Source organism: Lolium rigidum, chromosome 7 (genome assembly GCF_022539505.1).
Source record: "Lolium rigidum isolate FL_2022 chromosome 7, APGP_CSIRO_Lrig_0.1, whole genome shotgun sequence".
Lineage (NCBI taxonomy): Eukaryota > Viridiplantae > Streptophyta > Magnoliopsida > Poales > Poaceae > Lolium > Lolium rigidum.
Window position 1 is genome coordinate 238,052,187 of NC_061514.1, and position 10,815 is coordinate 238,063,001.

The window sequence follows — 10,815 nt, forward strand, 5'->3', positions numbered from 1 at the left end:
TCTCTTAGGTATCAACATCCAAATTTAACAAACAGGTCGTAACATCAGCTCAATTCACAGATAAAAAGGTCTAAAAATCTTTTTTTTGGAGGGAAAAGAGATTTATTGCATATTGTTAATAATGTCTTTACAATAATATTGCACAAGGGTGGAGATAGCTTCAGCGGGTCGGTTCATCCAGCAGCCAACCAATCCTTCTACCCGAGCTAGCCTAATTCATGGGCAATCAGGTTGCCATCTCTTCTCAAAAACTGGAAGTTGCAACAAGATAACCTTGCTGCCAGGTCCCTGACATTATAGATCACATGGTGTTTTGATCTGTTTATACTCTGTCGTTGTTGGAGCGTCGATAGTGCAGTCACTCTCCACGATCACAGGTCCCTGGATCATCCTCGCCGCCAGCTACACTCTATGAAGCACCGCATATGCTTCATCTTCTTCCGCAGCTGCTAATCCTTCTAGATTTCTGCCTGCACAAAAACAGAATTGATCAGCACTATTACGTGCAATAAGACCAATAGAAGCCTGACCCGTTTCGGCAACATAGGAAGCATCAGTGTTGATCTTAATGCAATCTCCAAACAGGGCTGTCCAGTGTGATTTTTCCTCCAAGAGTCAGGAATGAGATATATTCCAGTGGTGTTGGTCATTTGTACCAATCAGTAGTCCTTTACCTTTGTCATCTTCTCATTTAGGGATTTCTGAATTGAGCATCTGGTAATAGTTCTTGAGGAAGACAAATTCTCTAACAGTAGATTTCCCTTTACCATGGACAATATCATCTCTTAGGAAAGGATTGGAAAAGGCTATCAAGGAGTAACCGTGAGCAAAAATAGTGAGGAAAAATGGCAGCAAGCATTTGATTCTTTTTCCCATGAGAAGGGAGGCCAGAGGACTCACAGTTTCATTATGAGTCTTGAGTTTGTCTCTTAGAAACGTCCTACTCGATAAAAGCGTTCACATGTTTGCTTCCCATCTTATAGCATGGATAAATCAAACAAACTATTGTACTCCACCATTTGACTACATTATTACTTATCTATATGTTAATGTCGACGATAGAAACTGAAGTTGCAAGTAGCAAGCAATGCTGGTAATAAAAAGAAGCAACGCAGTAATAACTGATTTGTCCTATATTAGCATGATTAGATGTTCCTAAAAATGATGCACAACATGGTAAGAGAACCATTTACACCATAAGAGAAAAAATCTTGTTCAGTGAGATTCTAACAAGAATAACTACAGATCATGGTAACTCTAAAAAGTTCGTGTTTTTCATGACATGTGTGAGACATGTGTATAACAAAACCACATGATAGAATAGCTTGGTTAGTCCTAGTTGTGTTTTCCATAATTACAAGTAGGACAAGTCCTTGCAGTTTCAAAGCACCCAACAGAAATATATCATTCCTCGTTTATCAACTATATCATATTTCTACTTCACTTAGAAAATACATCTGATGTACTTTGAAAAGTAAATGAGACTTATTCGAAATTATAAATTAACAAAAACATTTTCCCCCGAAAAGGAGCAGCAGCAAGACTCAGTTTGCTCAAGATATCAGTAGGAGCTTACCATAAAATACACACACTTGCATGTCATAAGTAGTTGTTTCTATTCCAAATCAACCCCATCGTGCAACAACATAACCTATGGCACAGACCATGAAATGTTCAGAAACTATCGAACTGTAAACTGTTATTTAGCGAAAAAACGGTGCATTAACATGAAACCTTATACGCAGAGTGATGGAATTTTCTCCATCTATTTCCAGAAAAGGCCTCTTTGCAACTATTGGCTCCAAAAATATCTCTTTCAAATAGAGTGATCATGGTACAATAAAAATAAAATCTTCCAGAGGAACGGAAGGCAAAAACAAAGGTAAGAGAAAATACAAATTGATTCAGTGCTGAAGACATCAATTCAGATTAGAGTGTGATATACAACATAATGTATATAAATTGTACTTTCTATATAGTAACACAAAATAACACCCAACCAACAAGTGCCAACTAAATTTATCGCCAAGTTATGTATTTAGAGATAGCAACAGTGAACATTTGCTAGTCCCTGATGTACAAGGAACCATCAAACTAATGGAAATGTATTATCTCCTGATCATATTGTAGCTTTAGGATAGATATTCTGGAATCCTCAAGTCAATTAAGATGAAAGAAGAAAGTGGATAAATGACAGGCGTCGATCCCCAGATATAGTATTTTCTGCAAACCGACTAAGAAAACAATAGTAAACTGCTCGACCTAGATTCAGAGGTTTAGCTGATCAAATGGAATTTTATCGAGACTCTAGGTGTGAAACTGAAACTACTTGGTCCATCAGATCCTCACAAACTGATATATGGCATGAATGAATTTAATAAAGAGCAAGTAGTCGCACTCGTAACAAAGAAAGCATTCAGAGTTTCAGACAACAAAGAGACATGATTACATGTTCCAAACCTGTACGTAGGAACCCAGTGCACAAAGTGATAAAACCTGCCTTGAGTTCTCAAGGTAAACTGCTCGACCTAGATTCATAGGCATTCAGGTTTCCACGTAAATCAAGTTGTAAATTTTTGGTTGTACATATCAGGTACAGGTACAGATTCTATAATAAGCTTATCCTGAACTTATCAGAAAAAGCTGGAACTTGGAACAGAACACTACAATTCTCATTGTCAAAACACAGCTGCCTGCCCGACTTTGCTCTCGAATAGGATGATTGCACTTATTAGTCATCACATTAATTAATCTCAAGAGCACACAAAAGGGACGAATTTTTTTACGTACCGTGTCGATGTCTAGGACATCAATGATGGAGCACCAGATCTTGTAGAACTTGAACGACACATCCAATTGGTTCACCAGGACGTGCTTCAATAGTTAATACATAGAGGAAATTAAATCAGACGAGTGTTGTTGAGCATATGCTCAGCTATGGTGAAGATAAAAAAGAGCACATCGACTCAGCTATGGCGACAATGAACAGGCATGAGCGGCGCCGCCCGTAGTACAGTCTACAGTACACAAAATTTGAGCAACGAACAGGAATGTGTATGAGTATGTCACAAGGAATGTGACTCAACTAACATGTCAGTGGTTCCGATAAAGACACCATAAAAATGGTTCCGATAAAGTCACCATAAAAAAGTGCTTCCTCCTTCACCAATGTAAGAACTTTTAGCAAGCTAAATTAGTTTGCTAAAAGGTTTGACATAATTACATTACTGAACATAAGAAGAAGTAGAAAGCAAGACTTGGAAGTATGTCAATAAAGCTCAAATTAAAACATTAGAAACATTAAATATTTAGACTAAAACTAAATCTACCCTGAAAAATAAAAACTGGAACTAAGGGATAAAAAGGCAAAGAACCCTGTATTAACAATTTGTAGTAAAGTAAGATAATCAACTCTTTCCTCAATCCAGAAATAAGTGAGCCGGAATGGTCAAGATTCAGTTGTATCTATACAGTGAAACACGTCTAGATACATGTGAATCTAGACAAATCGAAGTCACTTATTTCCGGACGGAGGGAGTATATCTTTTCTTAGGTAAATATCTCAAATGCAAGACTACACGCACTACACATGCTACACATGCTGGAAATTTTAATTACCATCTAGCTCTACTCAGTTAACAATGGATGGAAAGAAAATCTCTCGTCAGCTATCAAATGTTCTACAGTAGCAAGATGGAAATCTCCATAAGTTGATGCATTGTAAACTTTGGTTGATTATTAGAGAAGAAAATGTCAAATGAAAATATTGCTCCTTTAGAACCCCAGTTGCAATTATAGCAATTGACAAACTGCTTGAGACTGAATTGACTAAAGAGAATCCAAATATGCCGTAAAACAAATACAAATATCAGAATGATTGATTAGGCTATGAACACCCACTGTATGGATCTCATAGTCTGCAAGAACCTCTGGACATAGAAGAAATTGAATGAATATCATGAATATTTGCATTAGTGTGATGGCTCATTCAGCCACGATTCATTCTCGTAAGATACAAAATCTAAAAACAATCATTGTGTACTTACAACAATGATCGAGGATTATATAAAGGATTCAATTAACAAAGCCGTATGAGCCACTAATGACCGATTCACAGTTAGAAGGCGAGTGCAAATAGTGTCTCCGGCAGTGTCTTCATCCCAGTCACAAATAGGAGTGTTGGAACCATGATTTCCTTGTCTGGTCTGATGATCAACCAAACATTTTGCAGTTAAAATATGCCATGGCAAATGATGAGTAATAAACATAAAAATAAGAAATTATCACATTATTTCAACACATAAAAAGAACCAACATTTAGGGGATCATCACAGATGTTCCTAAGGGGAATTTGTAATGTTGTAAACCCAAAGAAATTGCCTCTCCTGACAGCTGAAACAATCCGTAGAACTTCATAAGACAATTTTGACCTCAAAATGCTTAGTGCCTGCGAAAAACCACTAATCATCTGGGCAGTTAAAAAATTAAGGCCTACATAAATTTCTTGTTTTAGTCTTGGGAGTTTGCAAACCGTTCTTTGACAGCTATCAATTATTCTTGCTTGTAAATTATAAGCAAATGTCTTTTTCCGAAAAAGACAGTAGTATCTTCAACCGTGTTGTTATTTGTTAGTCTAGTATTTAATACATGGTGTTTAGAGCAGAGTAAACACAGGGGATTAATATGATGCAACCTATCAAGATTTTTATTTCCAAGCAAATGCGATCTACAATTTTAAAAGTCACCTGTCTACGGAACAGTAACCATTTGTGTGCATTGAGCCTTCATCCTAGTATCCAGATCTTATTCCCAACAATGATCAAATGTCTCACACCATAAGAAAAGCATTCATTACATTCCTCTACAGAATCTTTAGAACTGAACCCATGGTTGCAAGTTTATTTAGAGGAACTAAAAAATTCCAGAGTACAAAAACATAGCACATGAAGCACAATAAAAAGAAAATGCCTACTACAACAGCTCACCACGGATCTCACGCGGTGAAAAAAAATAGATGGCTGGGATTTGCTGGGAGCTCAATCGGACGGCCATCATGCGCTGAGATCAGAGGAGCCTCATGGGGGTCTCACCAATTCTCTATACCACCATCCTCCAGAAAACACAAAATCAACCAAATCAGAAAATGAAGACTACTTTGCTTCAGAAGGAACATAAAAGAGGAAAGTTATAATGCTAAGAGTACTTTTCAAGCCAATATACAATTAACAAGTCACCGTATCCTACTAATAATATTTCCAAGTTTTTTTCGTTTACAGCAGTGCATTGGTTTATCATTGTTTCTCTGTTTTCAACAGTTTTCTTTAGATTATTTGTCGACTTTTGAAAATTAAAAGGCATTCCTGTTTAAGAATCATCTAAAGCCATGGTTAGTTCAAATAGGAGTAGCTGTAGAGACACGTGTGAATGAAATTAGAGAATGAACCAAACCTGCAGTATGGTTGTAAGTAATTTTACTTGAACAAAGAAAATCCACAACTTGCAGTATGGTTCGAAGCATAAATGGCAAACCCTTAAATGCCCGAAGAGCAAGATTTTGGCCCAAACTTCCACTTCCAACGCTGAACTGATTCAGGTAATATGTGAAGCAGTGAGTATTTAGCACAATCAGCAACAACAAAAGTCTGAATGTTGAATCATAATACCTGCAGCTCAACATGTGCACAATTTCGAAAACAAATCCATGCAAGAGAGATAAGTTACCTTGCAAAATTAATCTGTTTCTACCTCGAAGTGGCTCCACCTGTTGAACTGTGGACCAATGGAGCAAAAAAAATAGCCAAGCAGACTGCTAGCCAAGCACGCACGTGCAGCTCTAGCAGCCCCTCCTGCTTGCGCCGGCGGTTCGCTGCTCCCGCTGGCCAGCGGTCGTCCAGGGAGGCCGAGCGGCGAGGGCGGCTAGGGAGGCGAGCTCCTGCCGTGTGGGGCGAGGTCGCCTTCTCCCCCATGCCGAGCTCTGCCTCCTCTAGCCATGGCGCCCAAAGGGGAGTTGAGGAAGACGAGGACGAAGATCCGCCGCACATCTCTGCCTCATCCAGCCATGAGAGGCCCCGCTGCCGTCCGACCGCCGCCGCAGTCGGAGCTCCCGCAGCGACATCCCACACCCACGATAGCCGCCCTTCTCCGCACTGACTCTGCCCCAACGACCTGCTGCTTCCACCGGGCAGCTGCCGAGAAAGAGGGGAGGCACGCACAAGAGGAGGAGGCGCAGGGGAGGGCGCGGCTGGAGGCGTGAGGATGCCCGGCGGCGGCCATGGAGGCGTGAGGGGAGGGGAGAAGGCGAGAGGCGGCTGCGAGGGGAAGAGGATAGGGTTTGGCTGGTGGCCTCCCGATATTTCTTTGCTGGTCTCTTCTCTCCTCCTTCTGCTGAGCCAATCGTATGGTGCCACGTGAACCAACTGGTGGAGATCGAGCGAGCCAACGCCCAGCCGGTGAGCGCGATGTGGCGATCGTGGATAGCCTGAGGAGGCCCCTATGGGGGGCATCGTTTATACCTTTAGATGGGCAGCTATGGCCCCTTCAGATTTAAAATTTTCATAAATTCAAAAAAAAATACCATCCTCTTTCATCCTGACAGTTAGATATACTCCCTCGGTCCCGCGAATGTTGATCAAAAATCAAATGTATCTAGAATGTCTAATATATTGAACAATTTAAAACTTTTACTATGATTTATATTTATAAAATATATTCATAAAATATGTACAAATATATTTGGGACGAAAGAGATTTTTAAGACGAATGCAATGGTACCATTTAAACATTTGAATCCATGTAATCTGATATATATATGGGTGGCCATGTGCATCAAAAACCACGAGAAAAAACGTGCCTCATATTTTGGGATAGAGTGAGTATTGTTTACCGCACTTTCCCTCGAGATTATCCGGACGGCCACTTTCAAATTTTCCTAATTATGAAAAATGCATAAAATCAAAATGAAATGTTAAAAAAACCTAAAATAAAATTGCAGTATATATCCGGACATTCTATGTTTGCACATAAGTTTTAAGGGAAAAAATATTTTTTGTGGCATGTGTAAAAAAGACAAAAAGATGTTTGGTGGATAGTCTAGAGCCTTAAATTTTGTCTTACTTGCATGGGACACAAAATGTTCCTCTATCCCGAAAACTTGTGTATGAATATGGAATGTCTAGATGTTCATGAGGAATTTTATTTAAGAATTGTTCAACACTTTAAAATGTGTTTTCGCACAATAAGTTTATATGCACTCGTGAGCTGAGTCGTATTTAAAAGTGCATGGATCCCCCATGTGTGGTTTTGATAAAATGGCAATCCTTATGGACTAATGTTTGTGTTGAGTTATATTTGTAGGAGTTGTCCATAGGTAATGTTTGAACCATATGTTGTCTTCAAGGTTGCAACAAGGATCAAATGAAGAATATGAAGTGACAAGTATGTCTTGAAGAAGAAGATTGAGTGAGCTCTCATGTGTATCTTCAAGACATCAACAAGACAAAGAAAGAACAAATGTAGTGCAAGTTTAAGATGAGCTATCTCGAAGATGGCATATGCTTAAATCTTGCCATCCATATGGTGATCAAAGATATATGAATATTCGCTGAAGAAGAAGCTCTCCCATAGTGGTGTATGGGGGAGCAATTCGCAAGACTTTATCAAGCAAGCACAATCAAGAAATTGTTGCGGTCAAAATTGTCATCATCGAGCTCAAGTGGAATGCTCAAGGTTAAGGTTTGCCCTTGATAGGTTTTCTTTCTTACGGGTCTCGTGGTTTAGTTGGGAGACCGGTTTATAGCTAGGTTAGTTGTCGTACTATCAAGAGGGCTCTCGAGTAAGTAGCTCGATCGTATCGTTTTGAGAGAGCTCAAACCTTTGCATCCTTGCATCATATTTCTTCGTTGTTATTTGGATCTTATCCATGTGGTGATTTAGAGGTCGTGGTTATTTCCATAGCAAGCTCTAGTTCATCGAAAACAGATTCTACATGAATCACTTGTTGCGTATTCGATATTGGAGTTTTTCTCGGTTTCTCGTATTGAGAGGTTTCACTCTAAATTCCATAGAAATATCTACCCCACTTATTCTTAACTTCACTATTTATGGGGGTAGATCTTGTCATCCTCTTTACAACAAAAATGGTTTCACCTAATTTCGAGTTTCCTAACTCAAGCTGTTGCATTTTCCATATTGGAGGTTTTACCGGTTTGTCTTTTATAGATAGGTAAAATCTTTATTCATTTGTTTCTATCCTCCTTTGCTATACTATGATGATTCTATGCATATTTTTGTAGAGCTCGTTGTTGAGATTTCAACGAGATCAGAGTTCGGACGCAAAAGTTCTTAAGGTTTTCGTATCGGGTGTCTGGGTTTTCTCAGGGACGCCGGCACTGCCACTGGCAGTGTCGTTGTCTATTTGACGGTACCTCGGAGGAGGGATCCTCACGAGGGGGAAAATAAGGAGGGGACATCAGGCGGAGAGTCCTCGGGACGGTGGTACGCGATTTACCCAGCTTCGGAACACCTGCGCGATGACAGGGTCTACTGCTGCTTGTCTGGAATTATCTCGGCGCTTTCGCGTTGTTACAATGAGTTGTGGTTGTGCCTCTAGGGCTCCCAGGATCCGGCTTATAAAGGTGCCAGGATCTAGGGTTTACACGGAGAGTCCTAGCTGGAATACAAGTCACCTAACTACAGAATATTGCATTGCCGTGCACGTCAAGGATCCGCCTTTCCTTATACGCCATACCGGATCCGGCTACCCATAACGGGCCAGGCCGGATCTAACTTCCAGGGTCGGTCGATGGATCCGGCTCCTTGTTCCTGGGCTGGACTTCATCCATCTTGATCTACAGCAACTGGGCCGCCCGATGGGCCATACGCCACTATCACCGTCTATGGGCCACCCAGGCTTGCCGAATCTAGGCACTATCGATGGTACACCTATGAAGTATATCCACAATAGTAGCCCCCAGAGTTCTCTGAGATTCACATCTTGTTTCCGCCTTGCTCGAATCATCTTTGCTTCTGACAATCCTCTCGTTAACATGGGGAAACTTGAAGAACTCCAACTTCATGATCCTTTCCAGCTCGCATGTCGGAAAGATCCCTTATCTCGCGGGACTTCATCCATCGACCTCATTTTACAACGAGTCTCCGGGTTAATCCCCTGCAGAGATAACGGCTCGTCGTTTTAAATTCCTACCCGGAACCTTGAAACGTTCAAACGGTTCCGCCAACCTTGGTGCCATTTTCGGGTAATTTGAATGGTAACTTATCCTTAGCCATTTTTACCGCTAGTGTTTTCAACACGTGTCCATCATCCAACGGTGTGATGCTTGCATTCCGACCACAGGATGCAGAGCACGAATCTCATCACGCACCTGTAAATATCCCCACCGCACACACCTAATCACTTCATTCTCCCCCATTTCACCTCTCGTTCGAGCGCCGCCACTGAGTCTTGTGACGGTAAAGCACACGTCCGTTGGGAACCCCAAGAGGAAGGTATGATGCGTACAGCAGCGAGTTTTCCCTCAGTAAGAAACCAAGGTTATCGAACCAGTAGGAGATGAAGGCCACGTGAAGGTTGTTGGTGAAGGAGTATAGTGCGGCGCAACACCGTGGATTCCAGCGCCAACGTGGAACCTCGCACAACACAATCAAAATACTTTGCCACAACTTAACAAAGTGAGGTTGTCAATCTCACCGGCTTGTCGAAAACAAAGGATTAAACGATGGTGTGGAGAATGATGTTTGCTTGCAAAGAACAACAGAGAACAATGATTGCAGTAGGTTGTATTTCAGATGTAAAAGAATGGACCGGGGTCCACAGTTCACTAGTGGTGTCTCTCCAATAAGATAAATAAAATGTTGGGTGAAAAAATTATAGTTGGGCAATTGACAAATAGAGAGGGCATAACAATGCACATACATATCATGATGACTACTATGAGATTTACTTAGGGCATTACGACAAAGAACATAGACCGCCATCCAGCATGCATCTATGCCTAAAAAGTCCACCTTCGGGTTAGCATCCGCACCCCTTCCAGTATTAAGTTGCAAACAACAGACAATTACACTAAGTATTGTGCGTAATGTAAAGATGTTTTATCCCTAGTGGCAACATCACATCCACAACCTTAGAACTTTCTGTCACTGTCTCAGATTCAATGGAGGCATGAACCCACTATCTAGCATAAATACCCCCTCTTGGAGTTACAAGTATCAACTTGGCCAGAGCCTCTACTAGCAACGGAGAGCATGCAAGATCATAAAGAACACATATATGATAGATCGATAATCAACTTGACATAGTATTCCATATTCATCGGATCCCAACAAACACAACATGTAGCATTACAATAAGATGATCTTGATCATGATAGGCAGCTCACAAGATCTAAACATGATGGCACAATAGGAGAAGACAACCATCTAGCTACTGCTATGGACCCATAGTCCAAGGATGAACTACTCACGCATCAGTCCGGAGGCGGGCATGGTGATATAGAGCCCTCCGATGATTCCCCTCTCCGGCAGGGTGCCGGAGTTGATCTTTAGAACCCCCCGAGATGGGGTTGATGGTGGCGGCGTCTCTGGAACTTTTCTCGTATTTTGGCTCTCGGTACTAGGGTTTTCCGATACGAAGGAATATATAGGCGGAGAGGCAGTGTCGGGGGAGCCAGGAGGTGGGCTCCCCACACCTGGGCGTGATAACGCGTGAAGCACACTGATACATCCCAAACGTATCTATAATTTCTTATGTTCCATGCTACTTTTATGATGATACTCACATGTTTTATACACATTATA

At 41.1% G+C, this 10,815-nt stretch overlaps 1 long non-coding RNA gene across 2 annotated transcripts; it reads right to left on the minus strand.

Moving 5' to 3' along the window:
* Positions 1-222: 222 nt before the first annotated feature.
* LOC124676252 lies at positions 223-5,197 on the minus strand. Of its 2 annotated transcripts, none has more exons than XR_006993557.1 (3): positions 4,047-4,396; positions 2,791-2,874; positions 223-470 (listed from the first exon to the last, which is right to left on the minus strand). It is a non-coding gene; the product is annotated as an uncharacterized LOC124676252 (long non-coding RNA). The 2 variants fall into 2 exon arrangements; XR_006993558.1 differs by lacking the exon at positions 223-470 and adding an exon at positions 4,986-5,197 and having other exon boundaries at positions 2,658-2,874; positions 4,047-4,205.
* Between the last annotated feature and the right edge of the window lie 5,618 nt (positions 5,198-10,815).